Raw genomic sequence first — 21,347 nt, forward strand, 5'->3', positions numbered from 1 at the left:
GTTTCTACAGTACTGATAAGGAGTTTCAGTTAGCCATATTGTTTTACTTTGCTTAAAAAAAACTCTGAAAAGCAATGTACATGTATTGAGAAATAACTTGGTTGATGAGTTACAGTACAGATATGAAGAGTGGAGAAGCGCATCAACATTGTTCCTTAGTACTACATCACCCAGTTCTCTCCACTTGCCACCTGTTAGTAGGACAACAGGTGGCTAAACCCACCATTCTAGGCATCAGTCTAAACTCACCCCCCAACCTCCATTAGAAAGAGTGATTGGTGATTGTGTCCTGCCAACAGGTGAAGTTGGCCAGAGTGAGAAATCCATCAACTTCTTCCTTTAATTTGGAAGAGGGGCTGACAATGGGGACAACACAATATATGCTGTATTTTTCTGCTGTTCAGGGCTAACTGAGTCAGCTTCAATTTGACCATGAGGAAGAGCTCATATCAAGCCATTTCAGAGCAGGGTCAGTGCTGGAGGAGCATCAATCATAGTCTTTTCATTTGTAAAATATGCATCCATTCACTTTTCCCCAAATTTGGGAGACAACTGAGCTTTCCTGGTTTTTTTTTCCAGCAATGCTTTATTCTTTTGATATTGTCTGTATATATAAAGTGATCCATAATAGATCCCAATTGCATTCTCACTTTGCCTTCTTCCTTGACTATGGCCTTACTCTCCCATCATTACTTATCTAAGTCAGAGTTTGGGTTGTTAGCCATTTGATTTCCCCTCTCCAATACAGCCCATTTGATGGCATCCACTTAGTCCATCCATGTTCAAGCCATGCAGTGAGGTTTTCCACCTTAAGGCCTTGTTTAAACAGAGAGCGGTTTATTATCTCTGTTCCCACTCCAAAAATAAACAAGGAAGCAAGTCTAATGCTGAAGCAGCCCCTTAAAAGGCCTTTTTGTGGGATGGCTGGAATTCTTTCTCCTGCAACGTTTTGCTGGTTTTTTGAAGGAGCCAGGAGTCAAAGCCAGTCCAAGAGGCAACTATCTGCTACTGTCAGTGAATGGAAATTAGTGTGATAAACTGGGTCTGGGCTGTGTCTCTCTTTTAAAACAGAAGTGCTGATCTCAGATGGGAGGTAAAGTTTCCCTGATCTCATCATACTTGCTGACTAGTCTTACACGAGGGTTAAACTTCAGAGAGAAACAGGGGTGCAATTCAACCAGCATAACAACCAGTGCTTCTCTTAAACTTAAGTTGGATACAACTGAAACTTCTACCCAGTGCTCTGTGCCTGAGCTCCGCATTTAAAAAAGCTAATACTTACTGTTAAGTTTGAGCAATGAGAGGCTGAACCAGAGCATGAGTGCAACAGTACTTTATTTTACAAATAAAGGGCTGACCGTGCTTGCCAAGCCTGGAACTGGCTCGCAGCAATCAGCAGCCAGTTGGACCCCGCAGCCTGCTTTTATAGCTGGCTGCTGGGGAGAACTGACCAATGGGAATGGGGGAATAACGCCCACACAAAGTGAGTGGACCTGAGTGAGAACTCCTTGAGTCCTCAGGACATAACACCCCTTCCCCCAGATGCGAACACGCATAGTCCTTGAGGTAGATGGGGGTTTGTGTTGGCGCCCGGAGCGGCGCAACTCGGGAACATTGTCTGACTGTTCGGTATCAGTCTGTGACGGTTGAGTTGGCATAGTGTCGCCAACACTCTCTCTGGACTGGGCATCCTCGGAAACCACCGGGTTGGTTTCTGGAGTCAAACTCGTGGGTTGGATCCGGTTGATCAACTCTCTGGGCGCTGTTGTCCGAGTTTGGGCTGACCGGAACGACGCTGGCGCAGACTGGTCACTGGGTGCAGTGTGGCTGGGTGGCGGATGGGACGGTTCCCCCTCGACTGGAGACTCTGGATTCTTGTTTGCGAGGTTGCTGAGGCGCCTTCTGAGTTGGTCTATGTGTCTCCTCCAGACGCGACCATCCTCCAGCCTGACTCTATATGATCTCGGCCCGGTGACGGCGATGACCTCGCCCGGAATCCAAAGTGGGTCCCCAGCGAAATTCCTTGCATAATATCGGCTCCTGTAACATAAAATGTCTAACCCCGAAGTGGAAGCGAGGGAGAGTCAGGGCAGTATTGTGGGTGCAGTCTATCTAATACAGTCCTCAGGCGCCGGCCCATCAGAAGTTCCGCTGGGGACTTATTGGTGACGGCACAGGGGGTTGAGTGCTGGCTCATCAGGAACCGTGAGAGTTTATGGTGCCAGTCATCTCTGCCAAACCTAGCGAGGCCTCTTTGGTGGTCCTGACGGCCCTTTCAGCCAACCCATTACTCGCAGGGTGAAATGGGGCTGTGAAGATGTGGCGAATGCCTAGGTTGGCTGCAAACGGCTGAATTCTACTGATGCGAACTGTGGGCCATTATCGGAGACCAAGGAGTCGGGTAGTCCATGGGTAACGAACAGGCGCGTTAACACGTTGGTGATTGCTAGTGTGGTGGTCGTGGATAGCTGCGCCACGCCTATCCACTTGGAATAAGCGCCCACGACCACTAGGAACATCTTTCCATGCACGGGCCGGCCAGATCGATATGGATTCTAGACCAAGGGCGCTGGCGCTCCCATCTGGTAGGGGTGGCGATGGGGGAGCAGGACGGGATTCCTGGCAAATGCTGCAGGAACTTACCCAATTGACAATGTCCTCGTCTAGACCCGGCCACCACACGTAGCTGCGTGCCAACGCCTTCATTCTCACAATGCCGGGTGTCCCTCGTGCAACGCTTCCAGGACTCGGGTACGCAGCGAGGTCGGGATGACCACCGAGTGCCCCGCAGTAGACAACCCTGCAAACTGGACAGCTCCTGCATGCGAGTCTTAAAGGGTGCGAATTTGTTATCAACATTGCCTCCCGGCCACCCCTCCTCACCCAGTCGAGCGCCTGGGCGAGCGTTTGGTCTGCCTTGGTTTTGGCGGCGATGTCAAGGGCGGTGATGGGCAGGTCCAACTGGGTGATTTCAAAAATGGCATTGACAGGAGCTGGGTCTTCAGCCGGAGAGGGTAAGGGCAGCGACTGAGTGCGCCAGCGTGGGATAGAGTTTTGCCCAGGCGGTGGATAAGTTTGTATGAGTAGGCCGCTAGGAAAAGCGTCCACCTTGTCATCCGAGGGAGAGGACTTGAGGTGTCTGTTTGTCGCCGCCAGTAGGCCCAGGAGGGGCTTATGGTCGGTGACCAGTTCAAAGAAGTGGCCAAAAGGAATTCGTGAAACTTTTTCACGGCTGCAACAGCTGCTAGGGCTTCCTTGTCTATTTGGCTGTAATTTCGCTCCGTGGCCGAGAGCGTCCTGGAGAAAAGGCGATGGGGGCCTCGGCGCCATTGGCGAGTCGGTGACTAAGGACCGCCCCAATTCCAAAAGGGGATGCGTCTGCTGCCAGTACTAAAGGAAGGTTGGGGTCGAATTGGATGAGCACTGCCTCTGACGTAAGTAGTGATTTGACGGTGTTAAACGCCTGGTCTTCTTTGTGCCCCCAGTGCCACGGTGACTTTTTGTCTAGTAATCTGTGTAGGGGTTCGGCTACTGAGGCTTTATGGGGCAAAAAGGATGCATAAAAGTTTAGGAGTCCCAAGAAAGCTTGTAGCTCTGTTTTGGAGGTCGGTGTGGGAGCTTCGTGGATCGCCCTGACCTTGGACTCCAGGGGGTGAATGCCAGAGGCGTCAATTTTATAACCCAGAAAGTCCACCTGTCTAGTGGCAATGGCGCATTTTTCTTTTTTTAACTTGAGGCCATGCTGTCTGAACCTCTCTAACACTGCTCGCACTCTCTGGAAGAGTTGGGGTCTGTCCCTGGCCGAGACCAAGATGTCGTCAAGTAGGGAACTACACCAGGAGGCCCTGTAAAATCCGCTCCATGAGGATTGAAAAATACCCGGGCAACACTTATGCCAAATTGGAGACGCTTGCATCGGAAGGCACCCCTGTGAGTGACGATGGTCTGAAGTTCCGCTGTTTGGTTATCAACAGGGAACTGTTGATATGCTTGAGACATGTCCAATTTAGCAAAAATACTGCCCGGTTCGAATGTGTGCAATAAGTGCTGAATGACAGGCACGGGTAGGCGCTAACTTGTAAATATTTATTGATTGTTGTCTTGTAGTCCGAGCAAATTCTCAGGCTACCATCTTTTTGAGGGGTGTGACAATGGGCGTCTCCCACTTGGCGAAATCTGTTGGCTCAATGACCCTTGTTTTAGTAGTTTATCCAATTCAGCGTCTAGTTTTGGTCGAATAGCAAATGGAACTCTACGTGGTTTTAATCTGATTGGGACTGCCTGGGGGTCAACGGTGAACGAGATGGGGTTCCATTATAACACCCCAGCTCCTCGCTGAACACATCTGCGTAGTCAGCGAATAAGGAGTCAGTGTCTGAGGTTGAGACAGCATGGACTCCTGTTAACCCTAGGCCGAGGTGGGGAAACCAATCGAGCCCCAATAAGGTGGGTAGATTGCCGTTAACTACCACTAGAGGTAGGTGGCCTTAAAAGCTCTAAAACTGACAAAGAACTTGCCTCTGCCGATCACGGGAATGGCCTTCCCTGGTAGTCCTTCAGACCGAACTGGCATCTCTGAAGCCGGGTAGTAGATAGGCTGGGGTGGAGTCTCTTGAGGGTGTTCCACGAGATTATTGAGAGCGCTGACCCTGTGTCAACCTCCATGTGGCACGGTTTACCTTCTAGGGAAACGGAGAGAGAAATTTTACTAACAGAGTGGCAAGTACGCCTGGCAAGGCGGTGCGTGCGACAGTTTAATACTTGCCTCTGTGGTCCCGAGTGAGGACGGGGTCTTTGTACAGCGCTTTGGGGGCTTGGCAAACTCTCGCAATGTGCCCCTCTTATGGCAGTTGTTGCAAACGGCTCCTTTAAACTTGCAGGTGGCCCTTTGATGTGATCCCCACAGGCTAGGCACAGGGTGATGTGCTTGGGTGGACCGGTGTATTCTTGTTTGGCCCCTACCTGCGACCGTCTGTCATTGGTGAGGCGATGGACATCGTTCTCATCGTTGTGGCCTTCCTCCGCTTCCACCTCTTCGGAATGGACTGGGAACGCTGCTAGCTTGGCGCTTGGGCCCTGAATTTCGGTGGCTGAGTTCGTTGCTAGCTCGGCTGCTAGGGCCTCCTCTACGCTATGCGAGGTTGAGGTCTTTTTTAGCTAGCAGTCGCTCTGTAGGCTGAGATCCTTGACCCCACAAACCAATTGATCGAGGAGCATGTCCTCCAGGTATGTTCCAAACCCGCAGTGCAGGGCTGCTGTTCTGAGGGCGGCCATATATTGGTTGATGGTCTCCTTACTTGATTGCTTCCTCATTCGGAACGTGAACCTCCTGGCGATTTGTGAAAGCCTGGGAGCGTAGTGGTTTGTGAGGATCTCAAGCAACTCGGACCACGGAACGTTTTTAATTCTCTCGGCGCCACGAGTGCTGCAGCGGTATCGTAAACGGTGGCTCCGCAGTAGATTAGAAATAGATTTTTTCCGATGCTCTCCCGCATCCGACAGGCCGACCGCATCGATGTAATGATTGAAACGGTTCTTATACGATTCCCACTTCTCTTCGTCTGGTTTAAATGCCGGGAATACTGGATTGGAACTCATGGTGCTGGAACGGCTGGGCTACCTGGGGAGAAATCTCTCTGGGACTACGAACGCTCGTGAGTTACTAGTGATATCAGCTCTGGAGAGGTTTTTGCTACCCTCTCTTTTCTCTCTCTGGGTTACCACGTTGGCTGCTAGCCGTTGGAGGTGTCTTGATTCGCGCCAAAAAAGTGGGCGTTAGTGACTCTCTACAGCGCTGTGCTGTGATTCCTACTGGCTCGAAATTCAAATGACACCCGTTTGAATTTCGCGCCAAATGCAGAGCGGCTGCGGCTCGCAGCGCTTCACTTTCCCCGTAGCGAGGCTAACAAGCGGCTACAGACGCTTCTAACTATTTGACTCAGACCGCTTTCTCTGGCTGCGGATCTGCGTTTGCTCTTTTGATCGCTCGTTTCGCTAGCTGACCGCTCTCTCTGGCTGCGGATCAGCGTTCCCTTGTTGCCAGCCGATCGCTCTCTGGGCTGTAGATCGGTGGCTAGTGACTCAGCGGTTGCAAGGTGCTTCTGGTAGCCATCCCATCCTCGTCGCCAGTGTTAAGTTTGAGCAATGAGAGGCTGAACCAGAGCATGAGTGCAACAGTACTTTATTTTACAAATAAAGGGCTGACCGTGCTTGCCAAGCCTGGAACTGGCTCGCAGCAATCAGCAGCCAGTTGGACCCCGCAGCCTGCTTTTATAGCTGGCTGCTGGGGAGAACTGACCAATGGGAATGGGGGAATAACGCCCACACAAAGTGAGTGGACCTGAGTGAGAACTCCTTGAGTCCTCAGGACATAACACTTACCTTCAACTACAGCTGAAGAAAACAGCTGAGCCGCGGCAAACCGCTCTCCCGCATGAATCAGCTTGTGCTCTAACAAAAAGACATAAAGCCCAGGAAAGCCCAGTGGTGGGTGGGTGGGCCCACATGCTCATTGGAGCAAGCCAGTTTGGAGTCAGCTGATTGCCAGAACAAGGGGTCCGCTCGAATCGGTCCAAACCGGGAGAACCCCATCCCTGGAGAGAAAGCATTGCTACTGCACACTCCCTCTGCGTATTCTTCCTTTTCATCCCAACCCTAACCCCATGCCTGCAGTTCATCCACATGACCTCATTTTTCACAAACGTTAAAGTAGTTGGCTTTCGGTCAGGAACAGCTGAAGAGCCATTTTCCTCCCTATTTATATTGAAACAGGTTCAAGGGCATGCAATGAAAATTGACCCAGCTTTATCTGAGAGGGGAGGACATGGCCTGCATACTTCTGTTGAAGACAATCATGCTGAGCACCCAGTCCAGCAGCTCTCAAAAGATATCCAGGTCTCATGTATTCAGCAGGAAAGTAATCTAGTAAATCATTTTGATGTTAGCCACTTTTGAATTGCCAACCCCTTTTGAAGCTAATGGCCTTGGCAAAAGGACATAATATCCCGTCCTCTAATTCCAGCTTCCTTATTTACAGGGATGTTTTCTGTGTAAATAATATATATATAGAATCACTGAGCAAACTGTCCTTTTTTTTCAAAAATGGTCCATTCAGTAGAGCAGTACATATATACATGTAAAAACTCAGAAAACTTGCAGCCACGCTTTTAACTTGCAATATACAAAATTTTTACTTTTAACTTGCAGTATATTGCAATTTTATGGAACATCTGGATACTATGTTAACTTTTTAATTCTCATGCCATCTTTTAACATCCTTTCATCAGTTCTCCCCTTCTTAATGTGGACAATCTATTTATGTACAAAGATGATTGCCAGCAAAGAAACACAGTTTTCTAAAGGTGGTAATGTTCCATAGCACTTTATTTTTGCATGTGTTGGTAGCTCTGGCCTCAACTGTGATGATTATCACCTTCCTCCCACTTTGATAGCAGTTAGGAATTATATGAGTTTATTCCAGCACCTTTGCAAGGCACCTGGTTGGAAAAGACTGAATGAGGGGCTTGACAAAATGTGATTAATTCTATTGATTTTCATTAAGGTAGCCACTTGCTAAAAATCAACCAGTAGGAATTTTTCTCACTATAAAAATGCAGTGATACAGAATGTAGTTGTGAAATGTTTATCTCTCGTATAAGGATATGTGAATACATCCAGAAAAAAAGCTATTAATATCTTTTATGTTAGGATTCAGGAACAAGTCCAGGTTTGGGGAAACACTTAACAGATACCCTGATTTTAATATTCCCCCTGGGGTAGCAGAAATGGGTAGCAATAGCTCTATATTTAGTGACAGGAAGTAGGCTCTAAAACCTAGTATTGGTTTTGTGTACTATGCCTCCATTGTGATATTATTCTAGGGTATAGGCAAATAAAATGATGGCCATATGACAAAGGGTGACAGGATTAATGTAAAACAGTAGACATTACCAGTCTTTGAGACCCCAGCAGCTACTTAAGAGGCTTGTATTGTTGAACCTGATAAAACTAGTTTATGCTATTCTAGCCCAAAGCAATGCCAAGATTAGTGTGCACAAACTGTCAGAATAATGGAGAAAAGAGTATTTTTTTCAGTGGTTTTATTTCATGTTGTATTAAATCCTTGAATAAGGAGATAAGTGCTCTGTTCACTAAACATGAGTTCAGAGGAAATTTGATTAAGGTAGTGCAAGAATCAAATATCTGTTTTGCTATGTATCCATTTGTGACTTATTTCTTACAAAGCTCTGACTCCTTAGGAGAGTGGAAAAAGAACAACTAGGAATGAAACACCTGGTATTATTTCCAAAATATAAGCTTATAACTCAGGAAACAATCACAACCTTGTACTTGATTGCCAATCTATTGATCAATTTTACACTTTAAGACATCTTTTGCTATCATAGTGTGTTAAACAAATTTGAATACTTCAGTTCACACATAATATTAAATCATAATAGGTGGGTTCAGAGTTGTTGAGAAAAAATCAACAGATCATAGCCTTATGCAGAGGAGGGATTCAGCCAGTGCGGACTGGTTCAGGCAAACCGGTTGTTAAATTTTTGTGCAGTTTGGAGAATTGGCTTAATCTCACCATAGTTGCAGGAGGAGGAGGAATAAAACCAGAGTGGGGAAACAGCAACCTGCCAGTCTCCTTTGAACAGTGACATGGCCATTTGACGGCTGATTTTAAGCAACCCAATACAAGAGCTTCTGGCATGCAAAAGGGAGTTGTTTGACTGAGAGATGCTTGCGTCTTGTCATGCAAACATGGCCTCTGGTCACCTCTGTGCAAATCAAGTGCTCTGGGTCTCTTATTCCCTTCTTTATTTATACAGGCAGGTTGATTGATTGGGTTTTTGAGTGGTGTCTCGCGCAATTCGCTTTTTGTCTTGTGTTGTACAATAATTCTTTTATAGCAATATGTTTTCTAATTGTGTGCTGCCTTATGTTGAGTGGGCACCTATATAAATTGACTAAGCAGACAAGCAAAGGACCCCACTGGCAGCAAAGGACTGATTCTCTCTCTTACTTTCCCTCTTCTCTTGGAACCTGAGTGACCTTGGGCTAGTCACTCTCTCTCAGGTCTAAGAATATATAGCGTGTTTTATAACAAAGATAGGGAGTTGCTGACACTCTGGCCATAAAGGTGCAGTCTGTGCGCTTCTCTTAAACTTAAGTTGGATACAACTGAAACTTCTACACAGCGCTTGCACTCACTACTGGTAAGGTGGTGTGTGTATATATCCTAGCACTGCACTGAACACACATGCCTGAGTTTTCTGAATGGCCAGAATCTAGCAAGACTGGTGTTCATTAAGGCAAACCCTGGCAACAACTCCACGTGAGAGCTAGTTCTTTCTGAATGAATCCTCTTTCTGACAATTATAGGGCTCTGTTTACCAATTGAATGGGCCAAGCCCGGAGACTCAGCAGGCTCATTATGTATTTCTATTTTTCAAAAATGAGTGGACAACAGGAAAGACATAGAGAGGCATCTAGGAAACATGGTCGGCCTTACACAATTGAAGGGAGTAAATGTTGGAATGAAGCCAAAGGATATTGAATGAAATCCTAGCTAAAGGCTTGATTGTCAGTGATAGGCAGTTACTATGACTAAATGCATGAGACAAAACAAAGTGGCTGCTTCCGTTGGGATTTTTCCCAATGCACTGTAATAAAGCTCGGCTTGGATTACTCTGGCATTTACAGATTGGGGAGGGGAGAGTGAGAGTGAGGCAAAATATTCACTTGACTAATGTATCTTTGGACAAAACTATTGATGCCAGGCAAAAAGCAAACTGAAAAAAATATTTTTTTAAAAGAACATTGAAGCTACCTAGTGAAAATTAAACCACAATGCTGGTTTGGAATATCGCTGATCACAGACCAATGGGGTTGTATTTTGTGCTCTCAAGTCAGCACTGACTCTTAATGAACACATAAATATTCTCTACAGCAATCTATCCCTACTCTGATCCTTCAAGTCTTCCAATGGTGCATCTATCACCACTGTAATTGAGTCCGACCATCTTGCTGCTAGTCTTCCTTTTCTTTTTCCTTCCACCCTTTGCAGCCTTCTCCAGTGACTTAGAGGGAGATCTTTCCATAATGCATCAAAAGTAGAGTATTTTGAACCCGATCGCCTGAATCTCGAGTCAGAACTCTAGATTGATTTATTCATGGATCCATTTGTTTCCTTAAAGATCTGTGGTATTCTCAGGCGTCTTCTCCTACACCAGAGTTCAAAGGTGCCGATGGTCTTTCTATCCTGGTTCTTCAAAGTCCACCTTTTGCTTCCATAAAGGGTCATGTAGAATACCATTGCCTACACTATTCTGACCTTTGTAGGCATAGCCAGATCACAGTATTTGAATATCTTTTCTAAGACCTCCATAGCTACTCTACCAAGTCTGCAGCAATTTTTTGACTGCTTATTCTTTTTTCAAAGATGGTTGATACTAAAAAGCAGAAGCTCTCCACCAATTCAGCAACTTTGCTGTTATTTCAGAAGCTGGTTGTTGCTGTCACTAGTTTGGTCTTCTTTATATTTAATCTGAGTACAATTTTTTTTCACTATGTTCGTTGACTTTTAGCTATACAATTTGGGATGGACGCTCTTTGAATGGTGTGCAGTAAGAATGGATTTCCACAGGGGAAAAAATGCAGGCTACAGGAACCAGGAGTTCTACTCATGTGACCCTGAGGACACAGATAAACCTCCAAGTGCTTCAACAACCCTCTAAAAGGATGCAAATGACCAGCTGTCTGCAAGGAGTATAAATCCTTCCATCCCCCACTATCATGTCAGATTTAAAGAAGCTTCTTCTGTGAAAAGCAAAAAAATCTTCAAAGAAAAAATAAGAAAGCCCAGTTTCCTCCTGAAAAAGCACCTTTGAGGCATACTTGTAGGGCAGTGATCTGGGGAAGGCTGCTTTGAGGTATCATAGGACTCAGTTATTTTTCGTTATAAAAAGCTAAACATCCACAATACTTTAAAAAAATTAAAAACAAAATTCCACTCTTGGGATAATGGAGAGAAAAAAAATACAGGAAGTGAAAAAAATAGGTAACAAAAACTGTAGGAGAAAGAGTAAGTAAAAACTGAGGTCTAGTTGTGCCTGTCCATTGAGAAGAACACCAAACACCAGCAGAGCAACTCTTTCTTCTGTGTTGCCTTAAATCTGATTTGGAGGCTCCTGTGAAGGCAAAGATAAATGGTAAGAGAACTGGGGCAAAACCTTCATTATCTCTATTTCACTCAGTCTGCATGCAGAGGAGTGGACTGCATTTAAATACCAACCTAGGAAAAGAGAGAAGTGAGCTGAACTCTACTCTCGTGGCTAACGGTATCTACATGTGGTCGCTTGCGCTGCTCTCACAGTAGTTTCATTACCGTGAAGCTCCTAAGATATTGATTCTGGCAGCTAAACTGATAGATTTCCAGGTCAGCTGTGCTTCAACAGGAACACATTGGATCTGGACTTCAATGAAAGGGCTGGAGTACTGTGAACTTAAGGGCAGATTTTTTTTCCCCCATTAGTGGGAATTCTTGCCTCACCTCAGATTTCATACTCTCCTCACCCTCAGGGATTAAGGCACTGCACATTATATTTTCTCTGCTGTTTTAATAACTGCCCAAAGGAATTACTCCTTGGAGGCTCTGTAGCCCCGATTGCCAATGCTCAGATGTTTTAAATACTAAATAAAACAAACCATAGATAGGGAGATGCTTTAATTGGGTGCTGAGTTTGTGATCTTCTATTGTCACCTTATTGCTTAGGTCGTGTTCTCTTTGTATCATGGTTGGTGGCAGAGAGGACAATTGCAAATTAACTTAAACTCTTTTGGAGGAATTAAGGAGCAAAACTAGAGGCAGTGTGGTAGGGACCTAACCATCTTCAGTTATTTTCCTCCCAAAATAATCTCTGAGATTATATATCCCCTTTCCACTTCACCAGCACCCCTATTAGGAATAAAACAATTTTAAAGCAGAATTTTAGGGAAGAAAGGTGCCTACCATCCCTGTCCTATTGTTCCTTTTTATTTTTATTATATGTATCCATTTCATGTATTCCTAACTATGTTTATACTTATACCCGTTATCTTATAATTGCTTGACAAAATAAAATAAAAAATAAATAAACAAAAATAACAATAACACTTAAATAGTTTCAAGAGGGGATTATGGGAACAGAACACTGAGCATCAATCAGTAATTCGCATGTTAAAAAGATTTCACAACCACATACAGGGATAAATCCAACTCAAACTGCATTGGCACCGTCAGCCTATCTATATATGGAAGATTAAAACAAGTAAACCTGCCTCCTGAGTCAAACTTGACTTCTTGACTACACTCTGGAAATGATCTGACATGCCCTCATTTCGAAATATTTCTTTTTCAAAATCCATACTCCTCCTTAGACATGGAATATTCTAATAGTCTCCCATCCAAATACTAGCCAGGCCTGATCCTACGGTATTTTCCTTCTAAGCCCAAAGCAGGTCAACCACCAACCAGAAGTTCCAGAACCTAAAATAAGCTAGAAAAATAATCTTGTAAATTTTTTCAACAGTACCCTTGAAGAAACACCAACATGTTAAATTTCACCCTCATTTTTGTTCTGTCCTACAGTTAGGATTACTCTGAAACCAACACATTTAAAAAAAAATTGTTTCAGAACATAACCCCACTCCACCCATCCCCATTCTTGTACCCAATTATCATGATCTACTTTGTGGGTAAAAATGGTTTGAAATTGTTTTTAGCAATGTCCCTCGAAAAACTATATATTATGATTATCATTCGATCTTTTCACATTAGAGTCCCTGGCATTTTTTCTGTTCAATCAATGTAAACCAGGTTTATCTCTGCTGTTTCACATAGCACCATTTTTATTGCTACTTAAGAAATGTACCTGCCATCTTTCAGTAAAATTTTGAGGATCCTGTGCATTACAGTGACAAACTAGCAGCAGTTTTCTATGGAAAAAACATGTTCCAAGTATGCAGAACAAACTCTGCTTTGCAGTACACATCCCAGAGGGAAGTTTAATATGGGAGACACATTACTGCAACTGCTGGAGCAACCTCAAGCATTTTAAACAGTTCTATTTTAGTACCAAAAGGAAATTTCAGCTTTAAAAATTAGGAAAATAAGCTATTAACATAATTTTCACCATTTAAAGAATCATAGAAAGGCTTGATAGGAAAGCTTTAACATACACATGCGTTCCCTTTCCTGAACAGCTGATCTGTGGAATTTATTTTGAACTTTATGTAAGTGCTTCAGGGTGCAGAGCAAGAAACGCAACAGAAAATGCCGGATAAGCAATGCAGGAAAATAAGGCTCCATCAATGTCATATTTGGTGGCCTACTAGATGTTACTTCCTATCAAGTAACATTCTAAGCAGTTTAACTATACTTTATACATGGATTAAAAATGCAAAACCCTAATTTAACATTAAACGTTTATATGCAATAGCCAAATGTGGCTCCCTGGTTAATTTTAACAAGTCTGATTTGGAAGTTTCCTTTGAGCTTTTGATTTCTGGTTTGAGAGTCAAGCAAGAGGTCTCAGTTCATATGGTACAGTAAGCAAACTATCAGAGTAACATCTCTGGTCTGGAGCCAAGTGGAAGCAATTGAGCAGCATGCACTAACTTGTTGGGTTATTTAGTGTTGTTGGAAGAAATGTCCATCTGGGTTCAGTTCCGAGTGGGAAGGAAGACACTGGAAACATGGAGGCTGCTTGGAAGGATGGCTTAATGGTGGACAGCAGGCCACATGGGGTTTGAAGTCTTAGGCAAAATGGAGCACATGGGTGAGAGAGGGAGAGAGATTTATAAGCCCTGTTGGCTTTGAACTTGCTTCCTGTTCCTGTGGCAAGAAATGTATTCTGAATGGTTGTCGGACTCCCATGGGGCCATGCAAGGGTAACTCTGTAGGTTGTCTTGAGCCCCAGGTTTGGTTGAATCTTGCTGGGTGATGTAATGAAGGGGCTTTGGGCAATTCCTAGTGGCTTTGTCCTTGTTTGGATCTGAGTGTGGGCTAATCCTATCACCCTGGAGCTAAACATCCTTTGTCTTGTAGATAGGATGGCCTGGTCTTTCTGTGGCTATTAACAAAGGTGGGAGCTGCTTTCCAAGATCATGTTTCTCCTTTTCTCATCCAGGGAAGTATAATATTCTGCCTTTTTAATATTTCCTAGAATATTTCATTCTTCTAGGAGAAGGGTGGGTGCTAACTTTCTACAGTGTCAAAAATATCAGAATGGTGGCTTGTGAGATGTAATTTTTTTCCATTTTTCTTTGTCATTCCACCCTAAAACTTGATTAAAAACAAACAAAGAAATTCCTTGAGTTTTGACTATATAGAAAGGCAGAAAAATCCAGTGGGAAGATAGTTAAGAAAAAACTGAACAATGCACTGCTTTTACTGCAACATGCGGTGGGAATTTTGAAGGCTTCAGTGAGCAAGTCATGTAAAAAAACCTATGTAGAATCCAATATATAGCTATATGATCCATTTTTATTTTTAAAATTAGATTAGCACTGTGAAAACTTTTCCATAATTAAGGAATTAACTGACCACTGCAGTCGGGTTTGATGGCCAGCTCTTATGATTCTATCTACTGATAAAAGTATTGACATTCAAAAAATGTGCTCACTTCCTTCTTTGTTCTTCTTGAGCAGCAGAGAGGGTAAAAAATCAGTCAGGACCCTACATTTCTTCCTGTAGATAATCTATTATGGTGTGATTATAATTAGCCCTCCAAATTATAACTATAGAACACAAATTCAGAAAAGGAGAGGGGATTATAAACCCATGGCTCCTATTCTTTATCTCCAATGGATTTTGTGTATAAATCACACAAATATGCCTCTCCCACAGTTCGCTAGGCTCTCTTTCCTCAGCACTGCAGGAGGTTTTGCTTGTAAACAGCCATCACTTAGTAACACACTTAATTGGTTGCTGCTGGACCATTATTCATCCCAGCCTAGCCTTAAACTCTGCCCCTTTTCTGTAAGGCACCTCCAGAACAGAGGAAATTCCTCAGCTCTGATGTGATGTGAAACAAAACATGAGCTGCCATCCTAGGTCTCAGTCAAACTCTCTCCTCCCCAAACCTTTTTTTCTCCCTGTGACACTTTCTAATAAAGCTGGGCTCTCCCTCTGCAAATCCACCCCTCCTCTCCTTCATTCTTTTCTGGTTCAGGCATTGTAACCTGATAGGCTGGAAATGCAGTTCTTTCATCTTCCATTTCCCACATCCTGAGAGTCTGGAGAGAAGAAGCCCACCCAGAGAAAGGAATGTCAGGCATGTGGCTTCCTTTCCCTCCCCCAATCCCCCATGTGGCTCCATTCACAAAGCAGATTAGCAATGGCAAAAGGGCCTCCATTGAGTCTTTCTCTCTCTCCTCACAATCTACCCCCTCCCCAACAAAAGGAAAAGAAGAAAAAAGAGAGAGGTTCCTAAGAAATATTAGCTATCCAGAGGATTCAACTCCTCTTTGGTCCTTTTCTTCTCCAATAAGGGGGAGGAAAAAAAACCACTACAAAACTGGCTTTCCTCTCCTTTTTATTACGAGAAAGAATCTGGGTCTCGAGCAGCTATTGAACTAAAGCAATAAATCTGATGATGGAGTTTGTATATCAAACATTTAGATAATGGTGATATTAAAATCTCTGGGAAATCTTAAAAGCTCATCGAAGAGTAGATGATTAGAAAGAAACGGATGACCAAAAGAATTCAAGCCACAGCAATTCAGAATTGGTCAATGTGGTTTTAGATACCTGTTTTTTGATTACACCGAGTTGATTCTTGTTGCTTTCTTCACTTTTCTTAATGTCTTATGTCTTTATCATGATCTCCAATTATTGGGAGCTATCTATCAACAAACAATAAAGAAAATACATATGTTCATATGTAATCCAATTCTAAGCACATGTTCTTGCAAACTTCAACATGACTTACTTTTGAGCAAACATGTAGGGCTCAGCAGCAAGTTTTAATCAGGTCGTATTCACAGCTGGAATAAATTAGAGTTGGAGCTGCAGCAAAAGACAATACCCGTCATTTACATGCATGTACTTCTTCCCTTCATTCATGATGTTGCTAGGTATATAATGTGACTGTATCTGAGAATCAAATTTAAAACATTTAACACACAATCCTGAAACATTTAATACATAATCCTGATCTATGGTATGCATTGTCCAATTCTGGTTTAGTATTATATGAGAGGCTAACCATTATGGTATCATTTCTATATAAGCCATGTGACTATGGTTTATTCAACAAGCAGTGGTTTAAAAATTCTGACTTGGCATTATGTATGAACCATATCGATGTCTAAACTAAATGCACTTAGAATCAAAAAAGAAATGGGAAATTTATTTAAAAGATGTATATAAAAAAACGTTCCAATTGTTTGGTTATGAACAATAATTTCAAAAACATCTAAACTTTTATTTACTTGATATTTCATAATAGTCATATGTCTGCTTGAATGATCTCAACAGAGATTTAGGAATAAACTAAGCAGTGCCCCAGGACTGAATGAACAGTAGAACATTCTAACAATCAAGGAAAGATACTCAGTAATATGTGTTGTGAATTGAAACCAGAGAATATTTTTGTTCTCACCTTTAAAAACTTATTAAACGATTTGTTAACTGCGAACTCTCAAGGGCCCCCCAAAAAAATCTAAGTACTGGTAGCTCTAAAGAACAAGGCTTGTGATGAGGGGACAGGAAGAAATGTACATGTAAACTGAGAAAGAGACATTATACTTCCAAAGGCCCAGCAGAACAATCAAGGGATAAAGCAATAATTAGGCCTGATTATCATGCAAGGCAACTCTGGTTAGAGTGAAATGCAGCTCAAGAGAATGAAGAACTGAATGGATTGTTTCCAGTGTTAGGAACTGACCCTTTGATGTCTGTATGGAAGCTGCTTCTCAGCCAGGAGAACATACAGAAACATAAAACTTGGTTGCAAATATCATGTATTTAACTTAAAACCTTACTAGCAGAACAGATCATGACAGCTGGATTAGAGGAAGGGTTTCCACATGCCCAAGACCCTAATTTTGTCTCATCTTGCAGTCTTTTCAAAATTCAATTTGTCAGTTTCAAAAAACAACTAAATCAATCAGCCCGGCAAAGTGAGCCTCTATTTCAAAGTTACAGATATGGGTCAGTTTGAGAAAGCAAGAACTTAAAGACAAGGCTGGTTCGATAATTTAGATATTCTGAATGGACGCCCTTTCTTGTTTAGTTAGTTACTTTACTTGCAAATGCATATTTTCGGCACTTGGGCCCTTAAAAAGACTGCATTTTTGTCTTTAGACTCTGACTTTAAGTCCTGTCCTCATAGCATCACTGCATGGCAATATAAGCAAATAAGAGGAATGCCAACAGCAAAAAAATGTTTACATACTCCAGGGCAGCAAGATACCCTTTGGGACCACCAAGCAATACTCAATGAACTGGCAATAAACTAGCATGCTGCATCCTTCCTATTTTCCCAGTTCATGCTTTAATGAGAAATTTGAACTAGGGATGGGAATGTCATAAGTTAGATTACTTTCAATTACCTTTCAGTTTCCCACATGTATTGTCCATCCAATGTCTCAGAGCCTACCTATGTGCTCAGAAGACAACTAAGGAGTCAGGGAAGGTCATACATGCTTTCCAGTTCTGCAGGGCAATGAATGAATGCACTTAAGAGCTGAAAATATATCTGTGCTGTGCCAAAGCACCCTACCGAAAATGCTAAAAGAAGTGTAATAGTTTATAACCATCCTTGACAGCTTCGATTGTAATTTGAGGTGGAAATGGAGGAGGGGTTTGTGAAGATATCACTTAGAAAAGTAGGTTACTACAAAGTAGCACGCACAAAAAGGTATTAAGCTGGAATTCCTTTTGTGCATTGGAACACTCCAATAACTTGGAGAAAAAAAGCAAATGAATTGTTATTTATGAACACCTAAATTTACATGAAAGGAGAATTTTATGTACAATTAGCTCTACACAGGAAACATTTTTTTTTCCTGCTGGTCACTGTTATATTAGGGACAACAGCAATAAGCTGTGTGGATGTTATTCCCTTAATGGATTTTAAGAGACTCCAAACCTCTTAGGAGAATTAAGCAATTTCCAGTCCTGTACCATAATAGCACAGCCTAGAATAGAGTAGATAGAAATGGCGAGTCCAATGCCTCTGAAGCCATGGGAAAAGATACATTGCAGTATGGCCAACCATGAAGAGTATTATTGTGGAAAAAGTTGACTTTTTGAATCTCTAAAATATGCCACTATGGAAACTCTCCTCTTGTACTCCAATCAGCAGTACACTAAATGATATTTCACAGCTCACTAATTTAAGAGAACTTTCCCCTATATCACAGGTGTCAAACTCGATCACGTCACAAGATGTATATAACGTGATTTTTTTGCCTTTGTGGAACTGTGGTGAGCGTGGCCTGCATGTGACGCATTGGGCCAGCACACCGCCAGTTTGATACCCCTGTCCTATATGATGCTTTTCTGACATTTTGAATTCCAACTTCCATAATTCTCGGCTGTTGAGTATGTTGAAGTGAAAAGGAGTCAGAGGTAATAAAGGAGTCAGAGGTAGTAAATCTGAAGGAGAAACTAATGATTTTATGTCTATGAAATAAGGAAACTTGTACCATACTGGGGGCCACCTCTGTTTTTGGCAAGGTCATTTATCAGGATAAGATTTATACAGGCTAGAAAAGAGATGAGCAACCCAGAAACTGTAAAGTAGTCTTTTCTAACTGGGGAAGATGGCTTGGACTCCAGCTGTTGTTTTTCCTAATTTTGGGACTGGGATTGAGGGACAGAGATAAACAAATCTGCTAATGTGTCTGTATGAGAATAAGAGAATGACATTAGGATACATTGAACTGAATGAGAGTGGAAAGAAGGCTGCCATGGAGAAAGGAAGCTTGTTAAGATAGTCCAGACACAGAAAAGAGTCATAGGAAGATCAGTTTTTTGCAGATTATGGAAGGCAAAAAAGAATTATTTTCTAGCCTAAACTTTGCTGTAAATCAGTAATCTGTATTTATAGACAGGAAACCCCAAGTAGGAATCTTAGAATAAGCACTTTCAGAGAAACAGAGCAACAATATTTGTTTGAGGAAGGAGATTCTTTGCCTTTTCCAGAGCCATACTTGCTTAATACAAATCTTGGCTAATAGTGTGTGTTGGGAGAAGGCATATCTTTTTCTTCCTCCAGCTCTTTCAAAAGTCCCTGAACAGTGTGATGCTGATGTAGGCAAGGAGCCTGTCCCATTGTTCTACCCAAAAACTTCTGGCATCTCTGGGGTAGATACGACATGTCCTCTTTTGGAATTTGTCTTCCCTCTCCTAATCTTTTCTCACTTAAAACAATCTGGGGACTTGGATTGCTCTAAAATACATTATCAGTGTAACATTTAGATTTGTTTTCTATTAAGGGCACTTACTAGGTACTCACCCAAACTACAGTGGTAATCAAAAGTCGATAGATATTCAAATACTTTTTTCCTTCTTATATTTTCTTATCAGTTCCATGAACTTTATATAAATGAGAAGCTTTTGTGAATAAAAGACAAGTGTACATGTAAATCAGCCCTTGGATATATAAACTTGACTGAAGAAACCTCAGTGAAAGATGGAAACTGAAACTGCCATTGACATCTGCTTCTATGAAATGTCACATTTGCTCTGATTTGGGGGCAGTCCATTTGCCAGGACACAGAATAACTTCCCATCGGTTTGCAGTGAAATTGTGCTGTTGGGCAGCTACAGGCAAATGCCTATTTACAAAAGACTCCTGTACACGCTCATCTGGAACTAATGGCTACCCTTAGGATAATACCCAAGGGAAAATAATGCCTTGGGGTAATAGAACCTCTTCCTGTTGCAAAATCAATCTCTAACTGTCCTTCACTAAGGCAAATCCAGTGATACTCACGAAACATTTATCTTAATTATTTATTTATTGGACTCTCTTTGGCATGTTGACACAAATCAATGCTGACTTATAGCTCACAGGAAACAGTTGGAGAATTTTCTGTTGATTATATATCTGTGCAAGTCAGTTGATGCCAGTTAGGACAGATTTGTCTAGTGTTTGTAAATAGAAGTTTAGCTCAAAGACTGCCGGTTGCCATTCTTTTCAAGAATTCAGTAATCACCTGTTCAGAACAAGGAACGAGCTATTGTAGTGTTGAGTCACATGGCAGCTTAGAGCAAGAAGATTGGACACTTTCAAAGAGTAGAGTGAAGTTTACTTAAGGTAAGCAGGTCGTGTGAGTTCCAGCTCTCCAAAAAAAAAAAAAAAAAAAAACGGAATAGGCAACAGTCAACAGTCCCCCTCATGACCCCTTTCCCAGGCAGAAGTCTGGAATCTAGGCAGAAAACAAAGCAAGTCAACCATCAAATCAGGCAAGCGTGCTGATAATCTGACTACTAACAGAAAGAAGCCAGCGGGACAGCTCATTTAAGGATATAAATGTTCATCAATATACTCAAGGAAAGTCTCTCCATTCTGGCTTTTGTCTTTTAATTATTCCTTTTCATCCTAAGTTTTGTGTCTGTTTACAAAGGGGGTTGTTCTTGCTGACTGGCTTTAACATTCAGGTTAATATATCCACTCTGATTTACTCTAGCTGGACATTTCAAATGGGTGTTAAAAGAAAGGACCAGAAGAGGCTGCTTGTGGGGAGGCAAAGGCCAGAATTACCTCTAGGCAAAATGAGCAACTACTGTACTTCCAGCAACATATATTTGAAAGCATTGGTTGTCCATTTCTATTTCAAGAGAAAATCTTCTTGTCCCTTGACTTATATACAGTATTGTAGTTACATGTAACTGACTCCTTAGACTATCCTGCAGCCTCAGGTACCATGGAAAACATTGTGGTGGTCTTATTTTAGTGGTGAAAAACACTTCGTTACCAACCCAGTCAGCTTGTGTATCCTCAGTGGAAAAGATATACCATTTTACTGGTCTGATTAGCTGCTAAAATATCTTAGGCCAGGGCTGTCAAACTTAAGGCCCAGGGGCCAGAAATGGCCCACACGGTACTTAGATCTGGCCCATGGGGCCAACATGGAAACAGCAAAGGACCAGCCCACAGTACTTCTGCCAGTGGAAATGGGCTCCCAAGCTCTGTTTTCGGCTGCCATGGCCTCCTGCAACCCTCTGCCAGTGAAAACAGAGCTCGGAGCTCCATTTTCACTGGCAGAGGGTTGCAGGAGGCTGTGGCAGCTGAAAACAGAACTCAGGAGCCCATTTTCCACTGGCAAGTGCTTGGGCCGTCACA

Source organism: Pseudonaja textilis, chromosome 3 (assembly GCF_049901715.1).
Source record: "Pseudonaja textilis isolate UNSWEBS1 chromosome 3, rPseTex1.2, whole genome shotgun sequence".
Taxonomy (NCBI): domain Eukaryota; kingdom Metazoa; phylum Chordata; class Lepidosauria; order Squamata; family Elapidae; genus Pseudonaja; species Pseudonaja textilis.